The sequence below is a fragment of the Dioscorea cayenensis genome, unplaced genomic scaffold (assembly GCF_009730915.1).
Source record: "Dioscorea cayenensis subsp. rotundata cultivar TDr96_F1 unplaced genomic scaffold, TDr96_F1_v2_PseudoChromosome.rev07_lg8_w22 25.fasta BLBR01001569.1, whole genome shotgun sequence".
Taxonomy (NCBI): domain Eukaryota; kingdom Viridiplantae; phylum Streptophyta; class Magnoliopsida; order Dioscoreales; family Dioscoreaceae; genus Dioscorea; species Dioscorea cayenensis.
The window spans coordinates 5,001-27,176 of record NW_024087960.1 but is presented as its reverse complement, the minus strand read 5'-3'; the positions used below and the strand labels follow the sequence as shown (position 1 = coordinate 27,176).

General features: G+C 47.2%; 3 pseudogenes; 2 read left to right on the top strand and 1 right to left on the bottom strand.

The window, feature by feature from the left end:
* Positions 1-969: 969 nt before the first annotated feature.
* On the top strand, positions 970-3,176 carry LOC120256700 (annotated as a pseudogene).
* Positions 3,177-9,446: 6,270 nt separating this feature from the next.
* Positions 9,447-11,528, bottom strand: LOC120256699 (annotated as a pseudogene).
* Positions 11,529-15,288: 3,760 nt separating this feature from the next.
* Positions 15,289-22,176, top strand: part of LOC120256698 — a 7,608-nt pseudogene continuing 720 nt past the window's right edge.

Here is a 22,176-nt window from a genome sequence, read left to right as displayed (position 1 = left end):
TACCAGGCCGAGAAACCCGGGCAAGCACTCCCCTAATGTGCCGATCGCTAGCGCATCCAGGGCCCCGGCGCCCAGCTCCGCTGGAGAGGCCAGGCCGTCACTGATCTGAGAAGTGAGTGCGTCTTCGGTTCGGATAGACTGATTCTGCGAACGCCCTAGCCCTAAGAAAAACAAGTGCTAAGTTTCATTTCAGATCAGTGAATAAACCGAAAGAAGAGACCTTTCTCGCTCGGCGCCGCACTATGCTCCGCTTCAACAAATGAGAGTTTTCGGTGGAACCGGTGAACCACGCGAGCTGGTTAGATGCGTGGGACAGAGGGCTCGTAGTACCTGATAGCGCAGCTATGCAGTGGAAGGGAAGGAGCCTAAATCGACCCCCTTTCTTTTTTATTCAAAGACACAAAAAGCACAGTACAAAGAGATTGGACTCTCGGATGAGACCTTGCAGCTACCGTTCCGACGCGCCCCTGACCCTATCTTGATTAAGACCGAAAAACCCTATCCAAAGTAGAGCCTAGTTGAAGCTGTCATTTAAATCATAGAATAGAGAAACTTTTAGGGATATAGATAGAGTCTCGCTCAGTAAAGAGAGTTGTAGATTCGTAGAAGAGAATCAGAGTATGCGCGCTACAAAAATGCAGCCAGCCAGTTCAAGTTAGTGGAAAGAATATAGTACTTGAGTACTGACCCCTCCCGGGCCCCCGGTTGCTTTGGCGCGCCCCACCCCGTCAGTCCTGTGTTGCCTACGCTTGCTGCTTGCAGCATGGATTCTTTAGATCTAAAGAATCCATGCTTCCCCCGGAGCGAGACTCTATCCAGATCTCAAAGAATAACGAGCTAGGCGGCCGGCGGGCAAAGAAAAGGGGCGGGCCGGCCGGTCAGGGCCTTGGCGATACGTTCTTCTTTCGAAGCGTTTTGCCAATAGAGCGAGGGCGTCCATCTGGGGTGGGGCCTTGACTTTCAAAATGACAACCGCCTGTTCCTGCAGCGGGGGCCTTTCACGAAACCAAACCACCCCCCCCGATTAAGTACCAGTTGCTTTGCTGGTAGGCCCATTTAGGTTAGGGGAGCATTGTCCCTCAGTTCTTACCAACCTCAGGTGTGTAATCGACATCTAGCTTATTATCGGTAGAAGTTTCATGCAAGCCTGACCTCAGCTGTCCATTTCTTATTCATTCAGGGCGCCCCTAGTGGACTTGGCGGTGCTCCTTTCTCAAACCAGAACAACTCTGAACGTTAGGGAAGACCACCTGGTCGAACCGACCGAAGGCACTTTCTTCTTACTTATCCGAACCGAACGTTAGCGGCTTCAGCTAAGAGCAGCGTCGCTGCTTGATCGGCGGGGAGGAGCATCTCAAAGTATGGGGCAAAGGATCAAGCGCTTTTACTTTGTCCCCCGGGATCCACCACAGGTTGGGTTTGAGAGCCGTGTGATGGGTGACTATCCAGCACGGTTCGGAGAGCACTTGTATGTAGTCTGCGCTGGTGAATGGAAGCCTCCGCCGCAAGAAAGAAGCGGCTCTTCCCACGGCTCCGTCACCATTGACTCTCTTTATTATTATGGTAAATCCGTCTATCAAGATGTCAATCTGAGATCTTATTTCGGTTCGATACGTCCACCCTACGATACTCACCTTTGGCTTTCGTCTCGGTAGGTGTATTATTCTACATTTTTCCAAAAAGGACATTCATTCATTTCTTTTCTTCCCCGTCGACCACTACGACTGAAACGACGCGACAAATCAAGACCCGGAAAGGAGAAGGGCCGGTGGTGGGCATTTGGGGAAAGTCGGGCCGATCGGGTGTCTTCATTCAAGCGACGGTACAGAGGAAGAACGAAACGAAGTGAGAGGCCGGGGGGCAGGGAAAAGAGTCGAGTCGATCAGGCTCGACGACCGGGAGAAGCAAAACGAAAGAAGGATTTGGCCGAAAAAGATGCAACGCTATGGATACCATGACCGATCACCATCGAGAAAGAAGAATTTTTCTACATCACTTCGGGTCAGCGGGGCCTTAAAGCATCCTAAATACGCCGGGGTTGTAAATGACATAGCGTTCCTGATAGAAAAATGACGACTCCTTCAGAAAAAAACGAAGTTATTCAAGTTGTTCTTTTTTTACCAAAGAAGTCCCGCTCTGACGGCCCGACGAGTCATCTACTAAAAAGGGACCCTCCCGCTGTGCGCCCCTCTTTGAATTATTCGGTCATGCAATACTTATTGAATACAAAGAACAAAATTCCGATCGAGCCCGTCGTAGTTCTCAATCATTTCGTGGCACCGGGCGTAGCTGAACCATCTACGATGGGGGGAGCGAAGGAAGGAAGCTTAGAAAAGAGAATACGCTCTCGCATCGCTTTTTTTGTAGAAAGCTCGACCAGCGAGAAAAAGTGTTTGGCCCAAGCCAAAAAGAGGTTGATCCACTTCATTCGCTTGGCGAATGATCTTCGCTTCGCGGGAACAACAAAAACCACCATCTCGCTCTTTCCTTTCTTCGGTGCTACCTTTTTCTTTCCAAGGGATGGGCTTGGGGTGTATAATAACCTTTTTTTGGAGTATGCCCGGGAACTAGTCCTAGGTCAATTAAAGATCAAATGTTGGAACCTCATGGGTAAGGATAAGGTAATGGAATTGATAGAAAAATTCATAGACCTAGGTGGGATAGGAGAATTGATAAAGGGAATAGAGATGATGATAAAGATCATACTGAGAAACAGAAGAATTCCGTACGGGTACAACTCTTATTTTAACGAAGTGCAAAAAATGCGATCTTTTTTGTCTAATAGAACAAAGACTAATACCTTAATTGAGTCGGTAAAGATCAAATCTGTTTATCAAAGTGCTTCTCTGATTGCTCAAGACATCTCTTTTCAACCGAGGAACAATCAAATCTCATTTCGTTCCATTTTTAGTAAAATAGTGAAGGATATTCCATTAATAATGCCAAAAGGGGTGGAGGGGATACGTATTTGTTGTTCAGGTCGATTAGGAGGTGCGGAAATAGCTAGAACTGAATGCGGAAAGTATGGAAAAACATCTCGTAATGTATTTAACCAGAAAATAGATTATGCTCCTGCGGAAGTATCTACTCGTTACGGAATTTCAGGTGTCAAAGTGCGGATCTCATATAGTCAAAATAAGAAGGGACGTGCTATATCCGAAACGTACCAAATATAATAAATCTAGTAAAGGCAGATGTAGTAGGGGTCGCGAACCGGACGGTACACAACTTGGTTTTGGAAGATATGGCACCAAAAGTTGTAGAGCTGGTCGTCTTTCATATCGAGCCATTGAAGCAGCGCGTCGGGCTACAATCGGACAATTCCATCGTGCTATGAGCGGACAATTCCGAAGAAATGGTAAGATATGGGTAAGAGTTCTCGCAGATCTTCCTATTACGGGGAAACCTACAGAAGTGAGAATGGGAAGAGGAAAAGGAAATCCTACGGGTTGGATTGCTCGTGTGTCCACGGGACAAATCCCATTTGAAATGGATGGTGTGAGTTTGTCAAATGCTCGACAAGCCGCTACATTAGCGGCGCATAAACCATGTTCGTCAACCAAGTTTGTTCTGTGGTCGTAACGTAAGGGGAAAAACCGGGCCGGGACTCAAAAGAATTTGGCGAAGTGTTTGTTCCTGAACGACGGAAGTGGAAAGACAAAGAGGGAGAGGGATATACTCCTTTTTGTAATCGCCGAAATTGTACGACTTGTTTCAGGCGTACGACCCTGAGACGAAACGGTATCACTTCTCCGGCCCGGTAAAGTGAAATAAATAAAATAATAATAGAAGAGCTAAGATTCAGGAAAGGATGACCTTAGGTTAGGGTATTTGTTCCAGGAGTCTTTTTTTTTTTCTATTTCTTCTTCCCTTGATCCAAACTTGAATGTGAACATACCAATACGACGTATTCGCGAGCGCACCTAAGGATGACTTTCGTAAGTAGTGTGAACCAGGACTAGAAACTGGCCCCTGCAGTGTAAGCCGGGAGTACTGTAAAGGCCCTCTGCAGGGATAGAGGTTGTTCCTCTCGGACCTGACCAATCCCAAAGACAATAGCATCTGCGTGGCGACTCCACTGGGGAGAGTTTCAGTCTGTGGCTTATCTCAACCCTTTGTTGGTAGTTGCCCACTAGGAATCTTTTTTTCCACACACTCAGTGGACTAAATCATCCACTGGCGACCTTGCTCCTCAACCATTTAGTCTAACAGTTCATTGCAGGTCTGACAGTCAACTTCTACGAACCCAAGCATCTATAGACCTTACTGGCACTGACTGTAACGATCCATAAAGACCGAAACCTGAAACTGAGATAGAACAGAACCATCAGATGATGAATAGTCCTCCGAAACGCTGGCTATCCGCCACCCCACTTGCATTATAGCCCCTCCAGGGCCCATGCCGGATCTCATAATCCTAGAGAACTTCCCGAAGTTCTTCGGTGCAGGATCTTACTCTGCTGAAGACTACACTACTTTCAAGATCTCTGCACTGATCATTCTATCGAGGATGAGACGGTAGCAGTCAGACTGAAAGTCAAAACCTTTGACGGATGAGCTCTGAGCTGAGGCAGTTGACCCCTTCCTCCATTTTTTGTTGGGATTTTTTTGAAACTGCCTCGAGGGTTAGGCCTAAACGATCTCATGAGCATTAAAAAACAGGAAAGAGAATATTAATGAGAATACAACGAACGGTAGAACTGCCTAAATAAACCTTTTCGCTAAGAGTTCTTTGTAGAACACGTTGGTTAGGGATCTGTACGTCCGTTTGTTTCTTAGGCCAATACATAGCCTTACTTAATACTTAAAAGTACAGCAGACGAAGCCCATAAGTCTTAAAAGTACATATGAGATTGCTAAAAGTACTTTTAAGGGGAGGAATCTAAGATTTTCGTAGGACATCTTCCCCAAAAGCAAGCACTCGCTTCCTTAGACAACAAGCAAAGCCCTCGCCGCGAAGAGCGAGTGCTTGACTTTGTTGTTCTTTGTAGGGGCAAAGCTCGTTCGAGGAAGCTCCTCAGTAATCGTCCGCGGAAAACTCCTATTTCCTTTCCTCCATCTAAGCGAGTGCCCTGCTTTGATTCAAAAGATGTTTCCGATACAAAGAATTCACTATTTCCTTCCGATGCAGTGACTTATTAATTTAAGGGGGTGAACGGACAGCAAGGGGTAGGCGGGCATTTTTATGTAACCGTCAGTACGTCGACGTTCGCTCAGGCGAGAGGTTGTATACCTGGTTAGACGATCAGTGGTAGCTGCTATAAGCAGCTCATGTCTCGTACTACGAATAAGAAAGTAGCAATAATAGAGATCTCTTTCCTCACCGAGTTTGCCGGCCTGGGATGCGGATTCGAACCACGTAGTTTATCGTTGATCCCGCGGGGAAAAAAAGAGCAGGCGCACCCCGTGCGAAATTCCAATTTTTCAAATCTCTCTACTATGAACAGAGTCGCCGGTAAACCGGATTTTTGAGCATCGTTAAGGTAAATCAAAAATCAAGATTGCAGGGTCTTTAGACACTTTTACCAGCGGGGGAGGCGTAAGGAGGTTAAGTACTAAGTTTTAAACGACCACATTCGAGGCGTCGACACGACGAAACGAGCCTTCAAACAGACCAAAAATTGTCCCTACCCAGGGCCACGCATAGAGATCAGTGATAGACATAAGCAGGCACTACCAGTCGAATAAAAAAAAACTTCCAGCCAGCAAGCACTCACCACTCATACATAGGGAGGTAGGGAAGTCTTCTAGAAGTCGCATTACTTGTCGATGACCTGATTCTAGCAGCAGTCGAGATGCCTTTCCTGGGGAACCCTTCCCTTGCATTCTATTATTGTATGCCCTGTTAGAGCTCATAGAGCATCCTCCGCAATCATGCATGAAAGATCCGCCCGGGAGGTCATTGTGTTCTCCCCGAAGAGGCCATTCTAATACAACCAATGTCCGGACCCGACATATATTCTTTTTCTCGACTCTATAGTGGAGAATGGCAGTAGTAGACTCGTCCTTTCCGGTCCGGAAAGCACCTATTTTGGCTTGATAGCGACATGACTTTTTTTCGATTGCTCGGTGAATTGGTCGAGAAGCTCACTTTCTCGACCGAGATGTGAAATTAATAGCAAAGTGAATCTACAAGTCAATAAGGAAGATTATTCCCAATGTCAAAGCCTCGCTGATCAAACGTCGTGGGTCCGGAAAAAAGACAGAGCATCCGTTGGATATTCATGGGAGGCATTGGCCATCAGTGGATAACGAGGAGCTCGAGATCGTAGGTTGGAGTGGGTTGATTGTCAGTATCGGCAACCACCGAGGAGCCCACTTGACTTAGAGGGAAGAGGCAGCGAAGCCATAGAGATTGAGAAGAAAGGGGTAAGTTCAATGGCCCTATGATGTATTCGATTTAATTTCATGGTGCTACTTCTAGTTCAAAGACCGTGCCGCCATTTCCCTAGGAACTCCAAAGATGAAAACCAGTCTTCTGGCATGACCGTCGATGGGGGCAATTGCAAGCCGTGATATGTGGAAATTTCATTCATTGCTCCACCGCCTCGATCGCAAGTAGTGTTTAATAGTGCAAAAATCATCGAATTTCTGGTCCGGACTTTTGAGAAAATAAATCTCTACTGAAATTCAGAATTTCATTTAGTTCCTTACTAGAAATGAAGACCTTTCACTCAGTAGTGGCTTCCCATCGAAAACCGGATGTGCTCAAGCGCCGCCAAATAATCGGCACTCGAAATCAGCCCATGCACTTCATGCGAGCAGCTCTTTCTCGATTTGGCTACGAAAGGTTCTCTTTTTATATTTTTTTATAATGTGAAGTTGACCACTACTACTCGACTAGTTCCTAAGGTGCTAATTTGTGGTATCTCTCACGACGGGAAAAAAAGAAGGCGAAAAGAAAAATAGAGTTTGTCCGTCTTAAAAGTCAAAGTACTTCTCAAAATCATTCTTCTTTCGACTCGTTGATCAATTCGGGAAGCCTCTCCCTCGCTAAATGACAGTAAAGAAAGCTTGACTCTAGCTTCAGCCTTTACTTATTCATGGGGGATTGAAAGAAGAGTCTCTTTGTTACTTGTTTCATAGTCACAAGAACCCCTATAGACGTATAAGGTTATTAAAAAGAGGTCAGTTACGGTTACGCCGACGTAACAGGGAAAAAGCTATCATCGAGTAGACCCGCTCCATCACTTCTTCAAGACCTATGTACTTCTTTCCTCCATCCCGGCCGTAGCCGGCAAGTCTTCTTCGCCACCCTTCCAACTGGGTCGGACCTCACCCATGAAGACTAGGCTAGGCTTTTTATTCGCAATAGCGACCTCCGCTACTAATCCTTGCTTTCTCCGACGGGATGGGTGGGGATAGGCATTTTTGCGGAAGGTTCTAACACAAGAGAGGCAAAAAGAGATTCGACTAGACGTCTGTAATGGGAAGTAAGCGCACTCGTGAGATGGACGGATGAAACAGAGCAAGGGAAGCGTAGCATTGGACCTCCCAACAACAACCCCTATTTTTCTTTCTCGTCCCCTCGACGGCTATTCGAAAAGCAAGAGGGTTTCACCTTTTTGTGTTGAAGGCAGCCTCATGGACCGGTCGCTTTTTGGTACTTGAGTAGTCAATTTCGCTCAAGAGCTTTCTAAAAAAAGAAGATAGGGCTATAAGTTTACCGCTTGCTATTGCTACTAAGGACCGCCGCCTTTTGATGGCTTAGCTTCGCTATCGCCTCCTATGTAGTGGTCAAGGAGTCTTCCCTATCATACCGTAATGCCTATATTATAGTGCTAAGCTTCTCAGCTGTAAGGGCAAGATGAGGAAGCTTAAGCTCAGAGACAAGGCCTGCCCAGGCTTGACTCTACGAGCTCGTAGTAAGGCCTCGCCTATTTCTTAAATAAGGGCTTATGCATTCCACTGCGCTGCTCTACTAAACCGAGTGAAGCCTTCCCTCGAGCTTCCCTTCCCTCACCCTATAATTTTCTTCCGCCCAGACTTTCCCTCGCCTTAGTTGGTTTGGAGGATTAATTGATTGGATACCCGAGAACCATAATCTTTCAAAGGAACAACTTCACGACGATAGATAGGGGTCGCTCTGGCATCTATGCCCCTACCCTCCAAACAAGATGAGAGCCTTCACCCTGCACGACTCACACTCCATGATCTTCACGGTGGCATCCCCGCCACTATAGTGTGAGATAGAGCAGCTCCAAAAATCCCGCCTACTAAAAAGAGCTTGAAAGTCAACGCTAACAACAAGAACACGAAAAAGTACACCTTTGCTTACCCAACGATCCGATCATATGTGAAACTAATCCCTCGCACCGCCATGCCACTAGATCTATAATGACCGCTGAGTCGTAATACGTACATAACCACGCAGAGTGCCGAGCCGGAATCGAAGTCCTTTATGGAAGGGTGGGAAAGAAAGGAAATGGCTCGATTAGTGGAGGGAGGGCGGCCCCACCCTAAACAAAGGTGTATGTACATAAAAAGAGGTTAGTTATGTTGGTCTCCTTCCCATCTATATTGACCGGAAGAGGGGAGGCTCTCAGGAAGCCCCGCCCGCTTCTTCTCTATTTTGAGGGATCCCTCATATTGATGATTCCGTGCTTTCCTCGACTCGTAATGCATTTGCCTAGGAACAAGAAGAGGATAAGTAGTCTCCCGGCCAGTAGCATGTCCTTCTCCTTCCACGAGACGGTATTGTTCGCTCACCGCTGACACAAAAATGAAGAAGCTCGGAATAACTCGTAAAGAGGCCATTGAGAGCTTTTTATAATGATTGTACGATCTTGACCCGCCCCTGCTCACATGACCTAGAATGAAAAAGGTACGCACTCACTATAAGGCCTCTCAACTCCTCTCTCAAGACATTGTTGCCTTGCCATGGGGACGGGGTAGCCCCGACTTATAGGTCCTTGGTCTCGACCTCCCAATGAGAATCGAGGTCCTATGCGGGCGCCCTCACACGTAAGACTTGCATGCTCAGATGGAGTGCCCCTGCGGGTTCCTCGAGAAATGCCACCGCAGAGAGGAATGCCATCAACTAAGACGCTTATTTGCCACTAACCACTGCCGCCCGACCGCCGAGCTCGAGCCATGCTTTCAAGTTTGTTATCCCTAACCGCCTCCTCCTCGCTTCACCGAGCCTAGCCCCTTCTTCTATCTTATCTAACGCCTTTCGTTCCTCGGCTCCCTACTACTCCACTGCTCGTGAATAGCTTGCTTCCTGGGTGGCTCGCACCTCGACCCTCGGTGGTGCGATCGAGCTGCAGTGGGCCTCAAGCAATCGGGCTATGTATCCGGGCGCACGCTAGCAGGCATGATTAGTTCCACCTAATCTCACTACACCGCACCATCAGTAAACCCTTCCTCTGTACCAAAAATTGAGGTCCGATTTGAACGACTGTGATAACATCACATTTGACACTCGAGGAAGGTACACACCTCAACTACTGAAGTACACATCGCCAGCTTGTTACAATCATACATAGATGAGTTTTGGCCGGTACAACCACTCTATTGTCCACTTCTAATAAACGTGATTGACCCACCTCGATCATCTTCCGAATCGTATAACTATCAAAAAGTGAGTGACTATTCATCGAATCAAGCATAGGCCGAATACTCATAAGGTTGGGTCAACGCCTCGCCTCCCCAAACTTGACTTGCAAGTTTCCTCGAAAAAGCTCTCCACGCCTACTCTTAGAAAGAGCACTATTCTTCTTTAGATATGTAGTTTTCCCTCCTCGAGACCGTAAGACCCCAAGTGAATCAAGGACCGCCACTAATAGGCAAGTAGGGCAAGAGGGGACCCTTTTCGCCAAATTCTACCTACTTTAGAGTTAAGCTAGAACCGAAAAAGACCTGGTTCCACATACATGAGACAAAAAGTGGTAGGTATGGGATGACTCAGCTCACACACGGAAAGCTTAATTCTAATCCTATAGTCATATTTTTAGAAAAATGCGCAGTGGAAAGCTAGTCGGCTCGGCGTAAGTTTTAGGCCCAAATAGATTAGATCAAGAGTGATTCCTCACCTATCCCGGTTAGGGGCCAAGTCGAACGCCGAGTATAGATTCCTTATGCTCATGCGAACGGCCGCCCACGTGAGATCTAAAAAGGATCCATCCATAGGGAAAGTTTGTCCATGAAAAAGTCATTCATGAGATCTCAAATTCTACATTCCAACAGTCAGCATTATGCCAAAGATGTCCCACCCCCAATTGATTGAGTCTTCTTATTATATATAAGGACAAAGTCTATATCCTCTATATAAATCATAGGGATCACAATCTTATTAGGTAAATTCCCTTTATGAAGTGACCTCCCACCGCTCACGTACATCCCATCGCGAACGGCCCTTGGTGGAGGAGTAGAAGCACCGGTCCACTCGGTCAAGTGCTTGTGCCTCGCCAGTTACTCTACCGTGAGGGACCTCCGTTGTCCTCTCCTTACCCAAAGAGTTCCGCAACGACTCACCGTGGTTGTTGCCAATGGGGATCCGCCATTCAGAAGGTAACGGGGCCGACTCGTTAGGGTCCAAAGTTGTATGCCATCGCCGTGGTGCCGATAGATTCATCGATCTTCACCAAGTATCGCATCATTACCGTCGAAAGCATCTATTTTTCGTGATATCGCCTCCACACCGAGAAGAGGTATGTGTACTCCAAAGAACAACAAGAATGGAACCATAGGTTCCTATGCTGGGAGCATTTCGCATAGGTCTAACCACCTCAACTCACCCTTTCTTGCATGATATAGTTCTTATAGTCTCTGACGATCGGAATGGGAGATTACCTAGAAGCCGATGCTTTGCAAAACCATCGGTACATTTTTGTTGCACTTTATATCACCCTTGTCAAGAGGGTGCACCCAAATACCATTGATGTCCAACAGCTTTGATAGTAATGGTCGGATCTACTACTACCCTCGCCCATTGAGTATAATCGAGCAAACGATGGTATAGCAATGAACATCGATGATACTTGGAAATATAGTCCCGAATAATCTTGATAGCGCTCCATGAACAATCCTTAGTGGGATTGGATTATTTTTCTCGTGGAAAATGCCATAAAGCGCGAACCAAAGATCCGTGATAATGAAAACCAAAATCGAATGAGGAAGAAAAAGGATATCGTGATGTAAGTCAATGATTCCTTGTATAATAGGTGTTAGTCATGCCTTGAGATCCTAATTGCCATGGTTCCAGAGCTTCACAAGGAGTGATTGTGAGGAATCGCCATTCTAATTCATAACAATCATTGGAATTTGGCCCACCCCGCTTCCGCTGAGAAAAAATCAATATAGAGACCCCTGAATAGACTTTAGCCTTGCTTTTTTCCAACAAAAAGTCCCTACGGGATTGATCACATTCATCGCATGATTGGTTAGGTTTTTCATTATCGCAGAATCGGAACAATCTCGATAAACACGGGGTGCCTCATCTCGTCAATCGCAATCTTCCCTTCTTCAACTAGACCCTCAATCTTGTGTTGAAGATTCCCACGAACATTTCGTGGGATGGCCTTCATTCTTTCTGCACTCGCGCCAGCGCGCCGATTCCGTGTTTGGTGGTTTGAGCCACTCAGGAAGTGAGTCGACCAAACGCGGCGCGCGATTAGAATAATTTTGTCGGTGTGAACCGCTGGCTGAGGCGCCACTTGTCCTTCACCATTGGGAGGAACATAACGAGAGTTCCTCTGCTGTTGGGGGTGCTTTCACCGATGGGTTGTTGCAAGGTAAAGCGGCGTGCAAAGAGCGCTTTTACAGCCTTATCATATTATATAATATTATAGGGCTCGTGAGCCACTGGAGGACAACCGCCATCATCCTCAACCAAAGAAGCAATCATCGTGGGGGACTACTTTATTACTTAACCTCCAACACCAAGAGGTAATGGTGCGAGGAAAGCCAAAGCCAATCATAACATTGAAACATAAGGCCATATTTTTGGAAATCATAGTTGATTTGGCTATGCCACGGTTTTGGCTTGCTAAAATCGAAAGACCAGGGGATCCAATAGAATGAACCTCTACAGAGTGTTTAGGGTCCAAACGTGATGCTATAGTACCATGACCTATAGGAGTGAATGGATTTAATCCAATTATTTTATAACCACCCGATCATGCCAAAAATCCTCGACTAAGCTGCTCCCGAGACGACTTTTTCATCGGAGGATCAAATGTAAGCTGCAAATCCTCTCAACCATCCCTTCTTGATAATTGGTACTGCATTCATCTCCTGGAACGCCAACCATAATCGATAGGGAGGGATTTGATCACTCGGTGGTGTAGTAGCAAAAACGCACGACACCAAATGACGACTCTTGTTTGGTATCGCCGCTTAGATATACACGCGTGATAACGGAACACCACAGCTGAAAAGAAAGACAATATAATCAATCTTTAGTGACGCAAGTTTACAAGAATGGCGGTTTACTAATGATCTTCACATCCGAATGTAGATGATTTGATTACACACCCCTCACCCGCGACACAAAGAATGGCTTAGCGAAACTCTAAGGCACGCCTTAGAGACTCAATCTTTTCTCTGGTAAATCAACATGTAACGCGGTCCATCACTTGCATCACTTTGAAACTAAACGATCCCCAATGACGATATCAGCCGAGGGAGAGCATAGTCGCTGAACCCATCGCCCGGAAGCTCAGGCCGTAAACCATGTAGACTATGTGCAAGGGAGGCCAAGAACCAAGGAAACCCAATGGTTATGGTTAGGCAAACATGAAAGAAAAGAAACACAAAGGGTCCTTTCCTTATCTAGAAGGACACGGAAAGTTCTTTTGTCATCAAAAGCCGCGACCACCCAACTATAATATAAGAAAGAACATGACCAAAGAGAATGGATACCCTGACACGTCCCGAATATGCGCTGCGAATGGAAGTGCACGTGTCGGGCACACTAATTACCCGTGGTGGGTAGTCGACCTCACGAGCAGGAAGTATTAGTAACTAACCACTTTCAATTATCTAGTCGGAATCAATGAATATGATGAAGGAACTAATTGCAAGCAAAGCAAACAAGTATGCAAGAAGTAAAGTAAGAGTCTCAATCACTAAGGATGAGGTATTCGGGCAATGATCCCCCTAGATCTTCCTTAAAGCTCAAGATTCACTAAATGCTCTAGAATCGAGTCTAATGAGTCGAGGTAGTCCAACGACAACCAATCCTTGTCTCCAAGCAAAGGCACTAGTCCCCTACAAGGTCCCGTGGAGAAATCGACCAATCTCAACACTTCACACCCTATATGACCGCATTATGCTATAAGGAAAACCTAAGAGTGAAACCGATTCCTAAATGTAGATCCAAACCTAATTCCGGTGAAGGATCCCTAACCCCCTACAGGGGTCCCGTGAGAAATCGAAAATCTCTGCCTCACACCAAATATGGTTGCAAAGAGAATATGGAATACGGAATGGGAAACACTCAATCGAAGGGGAAAGGGGACACTCCTCCATCTCAAGGCTCACCCTCTCAACCCTCTTTAATCTTGGAAATCTAACTCTAATGGAGACCTCTCACATCAAAAGTATTAAATCATGCAATGTAAATCAACCACAAGGATTAACAACACTGGCAAAGCAAATTAAATCACAAGATGAAAAACTCAAGACAACTCGGATTAACTAGAAGCATTAAGAGAATCAATCCAAAATACAAACTCTTAGGGTTCACATGCCCAAATACCCACTAGGGTTTAGCCCCTCCATGGGCCTAGTTACAAAACAATAATGGATATAATGAAAAGCAATAAAACCCATAGAGAAAACCCCTCGAATTAGCGATGATTGGCCTTGATTGCAGTTCGTCTTGAAGGGTTCCTCTCCGATGCTAGGTCGCCAATGGCTCCCCCAAAATGCTGCAAGACGTCAGAAGGAACCTATCAAAGTTGGTGAAGAACTCCCTCTCAATCGGCGCGAAGACCTTCTCCTCAAACCCTAGCCGCCTCTCCTCAATGTCTATGCTCAAAGCTCCACAAAAGTCCCTTTAGAATCGGCCAAAAGGTGTATTTATAGCCTCACATCGCTCAGTGCCACGCCCTCATACGCCGCCCGCGCATGGATTTTTCCATCGCCTCGCTGCGGTCACAGGGATTTCCACGTGAACAAGATTACGCCACGCATCGCCACAAGAACTTACTACAATACTTTTTCCTACAGCGATTTCCACAAAGCCGATGATAACCATTCTCCTCTTTAAGGCTGCCATTTCGATCGGTGCTTTACTAAGATCCGTACGCCGTCAACACCAAACCACATTATGTCCGCTACTCGGTTGCCTACTAAGATCATGTAGAGGCACTTGAGTCTACATCCCGAAAAATTTATGCGGGTAGGCACTCACCGACTCGGGGTCAATCCAATCTTGGCCAAGGGATACGGTTTGTAAACGCTCGCGCGTTGGCAGGCAAGAATTTCAGAATCTTAAAGCCCAAAATGTGGCTTTTCGCCGAAGCGACATTGAGAATTATGGATGGATCGCCAATGTGGGCCAAAGATGTGAGGGCACAAAATATGGTTCAGAGTCATCGGGTTCTCCATGGTAAAGCGCATGACACGCTACGTGGCGCCGGCTTGGAAATCGGTCCATCGGACCCGCTAGCCGATCGCCACACAAAATGGAGCGCTGGGGACGGATCCTTGGTTAAGGTGTGAGGACCGGTAGTGAGACCACGCCCTTTAGAAATTTAAATAGGGTGGCTAGCGTCCGGGATTGGTGGCGTGTCCCTACGATGTGACATGGGCCAACTCCCATGCTCGATGACTCGGAGTTGGGCTGGAAAAAGGTCCCTAATATCCTCTGCTTTGGGATCGACCATGGCCACATAATCCAAGAATATCTAAGGGCCAGTCCGGATTGAATCCGGCAGACCGTTTGGGCCTCGACCGGTCCCGCATATATATACGAGATCACTTTCTGCCGAGTGCTTTCTTTCCGATGGGCCACGATGCATTCTTTTGGGTTTTGTAAATGAGTAGTGGAAGTAGAGATCGACTACAGTCATAGTCATCACAGAAAGGAAAGCCAAAAGAAGCTCCTGCGACTCAAATAACTTGTTTAGCTTGAACCTTTTTACCGTGTAGTACAGGTTAAAAGCGGGCCGGAAAGCACGTCTTTGCTGAATCGGGACTCATGTCCCAACCCGCCGAACTCACTTTCCAGTCCATCCACCGGATTTTCACTCGCCTGCTATCCAATCCAATAATGAGTACTCTGGCTCGAATCTATCTACGCTATCATTCCCATCTCAAGCAAAAACTCACTCCAATTCAATGGGCGTGCAGGGAGACCCTCACGCACGGTTTTTAGGGGATCCGACGAAGGTCGGCCGGGAGCCCACCGACCAAAGGGGCCCGGACAAATTAATTGAGTACAAAATGTATCTTCAAGATTTACCTTATTATCGATCATTGGAGAGGGCGATCGCGAGTCAGCGAATGAAGTCTCTGCTTCTTTCGAGGTGCTGACTCGCAGCGAGAGTCATGACTACGTGACATATTGAATATGGCGACTGACAACAGCATGTCGTGAGAAGGAGATAACAGGTGGAGCCAACTACCCACTAAGACTCACGTATCTACAACTACATCGCAGTCGACTCAAACGGAGGCTTTGAGATGCAAAATGCCAGCGGAATAATCGGCTAGGACGGAGGCTAGAGCTCGCTTCCTTCCCAGCGCTCCTTCCTGTGTGTCGGAGATACAAAGCGAGTGCACACGGAAAAGAACAGGGAACCTCGGGTCGATCTATTCCATGGCGAAGCATCCGAGCATAACTGCGCACTCACACGATTTTTGCTCGGAGATAGGAGCATTCGGTGGAACCGGTGAACTACACTTGCTTCTTGATAGATGTGTGGGACGAGAGGGCTCGTGGTATCTATCGCCCACCCTTACTCGCTTTGATAACCGTGTGAGACGGGAGTGGGCAGAGCAAAGGGAAGGAGGCCCTCATCCAGTCGCACACTTGAGTAGTGCGAGACCGTAGAATGGGTCGAGTAAATTCCCTTGGGGTCGATAAAATCACGTACGAAGTCTTTTTACTAATTTTAAAAAGTCTTCTGTTTGTTATAAAAAGGAAGGCGAGAGGTAAGTACTCGAATGGTGAGGCAGGGCGGCTCGGTGAGGGAAGGAATGGTCAATCGTCAAGTCAAGGATGACTTCTTTGTTGGCGAAACGATAGGGGGCCGAGTGATTCTCCGAGCGATCTATTCTTTCCAACGCTCGGGAAACCGGGTCGAGATAGATGGCAACATCTTTTTCTCCACCGGAAGGCGCACTTCTATTCTTCTTCCGGGTTCACCTCCACCCCACCCCGGAAATAGAACCCAGCCCCTCCTCGATCCATTCATTTATGCAAGCGGGCGGGATCTAGAGCTAAACCCCTCCTATTCGAGGCCGGGTGGCCTCGCCCCTAAGCACCCAACCTTCCTTTTGCTCTTCCTTCGGTTTGGCTCCACGAACGCGCCACCTAGGAGCCCCACTCATATTCAAAAGGCGCCCAACTTTCAAGACAATTATAAAAAGTAGTTAGGTCTGCTATTTCTCTAATATTATGGAATAGCATGGCCCGGGGGCTAAGGTCACTCTAGTGGGAGAACCGTGTTATGGGTGACCTTATTGCAGACGGTTCGAGAGCACTTGTGTATGTGATGCAAGTGAGCGTGTACCAAAAAAGGCGTACGTAAAGTTTTTTGTTGTTCGTTCCGTCGATTGACCCTATCTATGTTTCTATGATGGCCCAAGAACACACTCATTCTTCGGTAGTAGAGACTTTTTGAATTCGCGAGGTACTCATTACGAGCTCAATATATATGCAGTGCTATTCCATGAAATAACTCGAATTTCAAATCATTCACTTGCTTCAACTACTCATGCTATGGATGTGGGAGCATCAACTCCATTCCTTTTGGGCTTTTGAGGAGGCGGGAGAAATGTTGGAATTCTATGAAAGAGTCGATGAGCCGGATGCATGTTAGTTTCATACGACCCGGTGAGTGGCGCAAGATGCCACTTGGCTTATGTCGAGATATAGATTCCTCACACAACAATTTGCTTCTCGTGATTGATCGGAAATTAGAAGAGATGTCAACCGGCAACCATATCCGGAAACAATGATTGAGTGGATATTGGTACTATCTCTGCGACAAGTAAAAGCGATTGGGGATTCGGTGGTGTAATGTTAAGAGGTCGATGCGACACATGAAGATATTGATAACAATTTGGAAGTTCCATCGGGGCAACAGCAGTTCCGCGATCCCCTACTTAAGCATGCATATGTTGTCGATTAGAAGATTTTGTGTGAAGCCTTGGAGACCGATGAGCGATCCGCAAGTGCAGGAGTCGTCAAGTAATACCCCTCGTGCTAGCACGAGAGGGTCAGTATTCCACGGGCCCAAGAATCTACTCTTACTTCCTCTTATGCGTATTGTCTAGCGAATGATTGAAGGGTTTTCTCTAATCTATTACTTGAAATAAAAAGAACTACAAATGGAGTCTATGATAAGGTAGGGGTATAAAATCAGGGGAAAGAAATGGTCAGCGGATACTGGATTCCCTAGGGGCTACTAAAGTGCAAAGGGTGCTAAGAATGTCATGCGAAATTGAAGGTTTGGACCTAGAGATTTCCTAAATTAGATCAGCCCGATGGTCACGGCAATTAACTAATCCGGTATAAGTATTGACGCTAGAATTTCTTCGATCAAATCCTCATATGATTGCATTAACAAGTGGAAATCTAATTGGGGCGGAACAAAACTTGGTCTAGCCCTAATGGTGGAGGAGTACTGAGAATACCCGATGGTCATGGAGTATTCGTACATGAATCCCTTCAAAACTTGGTGTGTCTAGTACAAGGGCGATGGTCACGCTACCAAGTACAACCCTAGCGAGTTGGTTTACAGAGTTCTCATGTAAGCAACACATCAAATGTACCAAGAATGAATCACAAATACACAACAATTGCAATAGACAAAAATTAAATCATCCAAATACACAAGTTCACCCCAAAGGTTCACCGGCATCCGGTGACCTTGGGGTCTACTCAGTCCATGCAAACAAATACAAGCAACAAGTCCCATGAAAACAACTACAAATGGCATAAGAAAACTCCCTCAAACAATAGAAGTTGGAAGACAAGCCAAGCTAGGTGAAATGCTTCCCACGGACGCCGCGAATGGGGGCGGCTTCCCTCGTCATCTACAAAACTCCCAAAGAAGAGATCGATGAAGATCTAGCCAAAACCGAGCTTCTCCATTTGATTTCCCTTCTCCAAAAAGCGTGTGATCTTGCCTCTTAAAGACTCGGTGAAAATCGGCTCCAAGAACTCTCGCCAAAAACTCAGTCCCCTTGCCCCTACAAAAAATCGCTTTCATTTATATCCCGTCGATCCATGCGGGCATCCATGTGGCGCATGGAGCCCGTGAAGCTCACAGCCAAAATGCCGAGAAGAGCAAGAACAATGACTTGCTACAATACCGCTTCATGAATCGCAGGTATTGAGAATTTCCAGCAGAACCTTACGGGCATCCATGCGGGCGCATAGAGCCCGTGAAACTCACAGCCAAATGCCCACAACAAGAACAATGACCTGCTACAATACCGCTCACGATGCATGCTCAGTAGCTGTTGGGACCCCAAAAATGCCATTTTTGGTGTCGAATTCATCCGATTTACATTTTTTTGAGCATCGTTCGACTCATTTTAAGACCTGCAACACTCGAAATAACCAATTTAGACATAAAACGGGCATCAATTCGTTAACATATTCACAGATGATACAAGATTAATACATATAAAAATACATACATTTAGGCGTTTATCGAGACGACATACCGGGAGCTAGGGGTGAGCTGAGGGGGGACAGCGTAAGTGAGCGAATGTGTGTAAGCCCAGTCAAAGATTCCTCATTCTAGGCGGGGCGGACCATCTACCTTCGAATGGTGTTGGTCCGTAGGGACCGTGAACGGATTCGCCTCTGGCCTCTGGGCACGTCGGAACCGCATGAGTTCACCGGGGTGGAGCGCGGTCCGCCAAAATCGGCATAGGTTAGGTGCTATTGATGGAACATGGTAAGCCCATCTTTCCCCATATGGAAGTGCTGCGGACACATAGAGATGTGGGTAGAGGAAGTCTCAAAAAGCGAAGGCCGAGCTGTAGGTCACGTGACCTGCACCGAAAAGGTGGCTGACTGGGCTTTCTCCTGGATCAAAAGCAGATCAGCTCGCCGAATTCGTCGCTCGAATCGGGCGCCCCGGAACGTCGAATGAAAAATAGGTGGCCGGGTTCTCTTTCTATAACCCTATTTATATGAGAGGCCCGGCCCCTTCCCCTATCCCTCTCTTATATTTAGGAGCGGGATCTGCCCAAGAACGACCTGTGGTGGTACGGAAGGCACGGACTCACGCAGCGTCCCGCACCCTCAGAGAAAGAAACTCCTCAACCATCACAAGAAAAAACAAAGATGACGCTCTGTGTCTGACTCTATTGGTCATAGTTCCCTGCTGTTGCGGCCGGTGCTCGTTTGCGCGCCCCAAAGGGAAAGGATGCCTCTCGGGGCATCTGAGAATGATTCGAGCCGTATGAAGGGAAACTCCCACGTACAGTTTGTTTTTGGGGGAAGGAGCCCGACAGGGTCCCCCACTGACTTGGCCCGGGCCTAAGTGAAAGTGAAGTGGTGGGCCTACCCATCCCAACCTGGGGTATGCTGGGATTCGCGAAGAGCAGCACCTTACGATGTTCATGACCAATCGGATCCTGACGTACCAGTAGGTACCAGAGGAGATCGCTATGATCGTTACTGTATCCGTATCGAAGAGATGCGACAAAGTGTTCGGATCATTGTGCAATGCCCTAATCAAATGCCCTAGTGGCATGATCAAAAGCCGATGATCGTAAGCTATGTCCTCCATCACGATGTCGAATGAAACTATCCATGGAATCGTGCGCCGTGTGAAACGAAACGTAGATCATCGCCGTTCTTAACCGAGACTCAGGTTAAGCTCCGTCTCGGAACCGTCGTGGGGTTAGGAGTAAAGCATCCCGGGGTTGGCGCATCTCATTGGGCGTGGAGAAGCATTGGGAACCCCAATATCTTTCTTCGGAACAGTTTCCTTTCCCGTCCCCTCGCCCCGGCATAGCGCTTCGCTTCCGGTTCTTCGGAAGAAGAAACTGACTTCTCCCTTCTTCATTGATCTGGGGGAAAAGGAACCGTCTACCAGTTGGGAAGCTAGACATCAAGGTTGTGGCTTGATGAGGATAACTAAGCTGACACGCCGGAGTTGGCTGCTGGCACAACAGGGTGGTGCCTTACCGCACCGCAGGCGCACGCGCGGTAGCGTTCGTGGTGGTGCTTCAGGATTCCAATGTACTGCGTCCAAGATCAGAACGAGCTTGCCGGCGGACCACTGCCGTCCCATTCTTGAGTGAGCTGGAGCGCAGCCATCTTATCCACTGAACTAGCGTCAAGTATCGCTTCGGGTCGAAGCACTAAAAAGAAAAAAAGACCGGGAAAGGCGGCGGCATAGGAACCACGGGAACCCAGGAAGGGGAAAAGACAATGTACGGGATACGGGATCCTCGTAGTAGGCTGGACCAAAATCCAGCCGAGAGAGGGCAGCCTTTAGAAGCAACAACAGGTTGGGAAACCAAGAGAACGCTTCGCGTTTTCTTATCTTCTTCCCGGCACAAAAAGAGGGATTAGCATTATTGACCCCATGAGAAAGCACTAACACCTTCCTCGTTGGGGCTCCGCGCACTGGGAAAAGGCTTTCACGACGGGAACGGGAAACCGGCCACTAGTTACGAAGTAAACATAAGGTCTCGAGAGGTCCCTCACAGTCAGGTGCGATGCAATTGCCCCCTATTAGTTTAGTAAAGTACCCCTCCTCCTAAATTCTTTTCTTTAGGGGGTTGAGGCGAGAAATGGCTTGATGAACCCTTCCGTTCGTCACGCACCGGCCCCATTCACTTGCAACTCGTAGAGGCTGTAAATACACAGTGCCCCACAACTATCAAAGTAACGTGGGGTTTGAAACACGAGAGTGCCCGCCCTTTCTGTCAAGTAGACTACTTTTTCCGGAACGCAGTCCGGGATAACCGTGACCTTATATATATAGAAAGATATATCTTTATATATATATCTTCGATGCTGTCATTTCGAAAATGTCCGCTTCAACCGCTATTTCACCTCCCAAAAAAAGCTAAGTTGGCTTGACGAGCGCAGATGAGGAAGCGGGAGCAAGAAAACCAAGAATCTCTTTCTTGTCCTTCTACTTATACTTAAGGGGCAAAGAGAAGGGCTTTCGCTACTGAGAAAGCGAACGGTCAGCGCGAGGGTTCGACGACTTAGCCGAGCGTTAGCGAAGCGCTTCTATGGATAGGAGCGTCCTTTATGCTGAGCCTCGGTAGCGAAGCACTTAAGATGAAGCGTCGGTAGCAAAGCTGACAATGCAACGCGTTAGCGAAGCGCTGTAGTAGGGCCGAAGCCTATGTGCTATAATGCTGAACCAAGGGCGCTCCGCCTTATCTATAGAAGCAGTCAACTGAGTTCTGAACGAATGGGATCCTTGGTTGGTAATGGCTCAATCTATAGATAGAAAGCCCTATGATGGGAAACTACCACGTTAGGTCTGGAGAGAGATGGGACCGGTTATAGTTTAGGGGAGCAGATGCAAGCCTTTTTCTTTCAATAGCCGGCCAAATTACTACAGGATCATCGGTCTACTCTACCTCAATTCACCATTTCGAACCTTATACAGAAGGTTTTTCCGTACCAGCTCCTTCTACCTATACCGCAGTTGAAGCACCAAAAGGAGAATTTGGTGTCTTTCTTGTCAGTAATGGAAGCAATCGTCCCTACCGTCGTAAAATAAGAGCACCTGGCTCTGCCCATTCACAAGGACTCGATTCTATGTCCAAACATCACATGCCAGCAGATGTAGTAACCATCATAGGTACTCAAGATATTGTGTCTGGAGAGGTAGATAGATAGGACTACGTCTTGCTCGATCAGGACCCTAGCTTTATTGCGAGCCAAAACACCCTTCCGAAGCAGCTTGTTCAGTCTCCGTCTCAGTCGAAGGAGAAGTCTCAGTCACCTTTCTTTGACGTTCTTTCTTGAACCGATCCTCGGCTCTACCAAAAAAAACACCTAGTTCACTC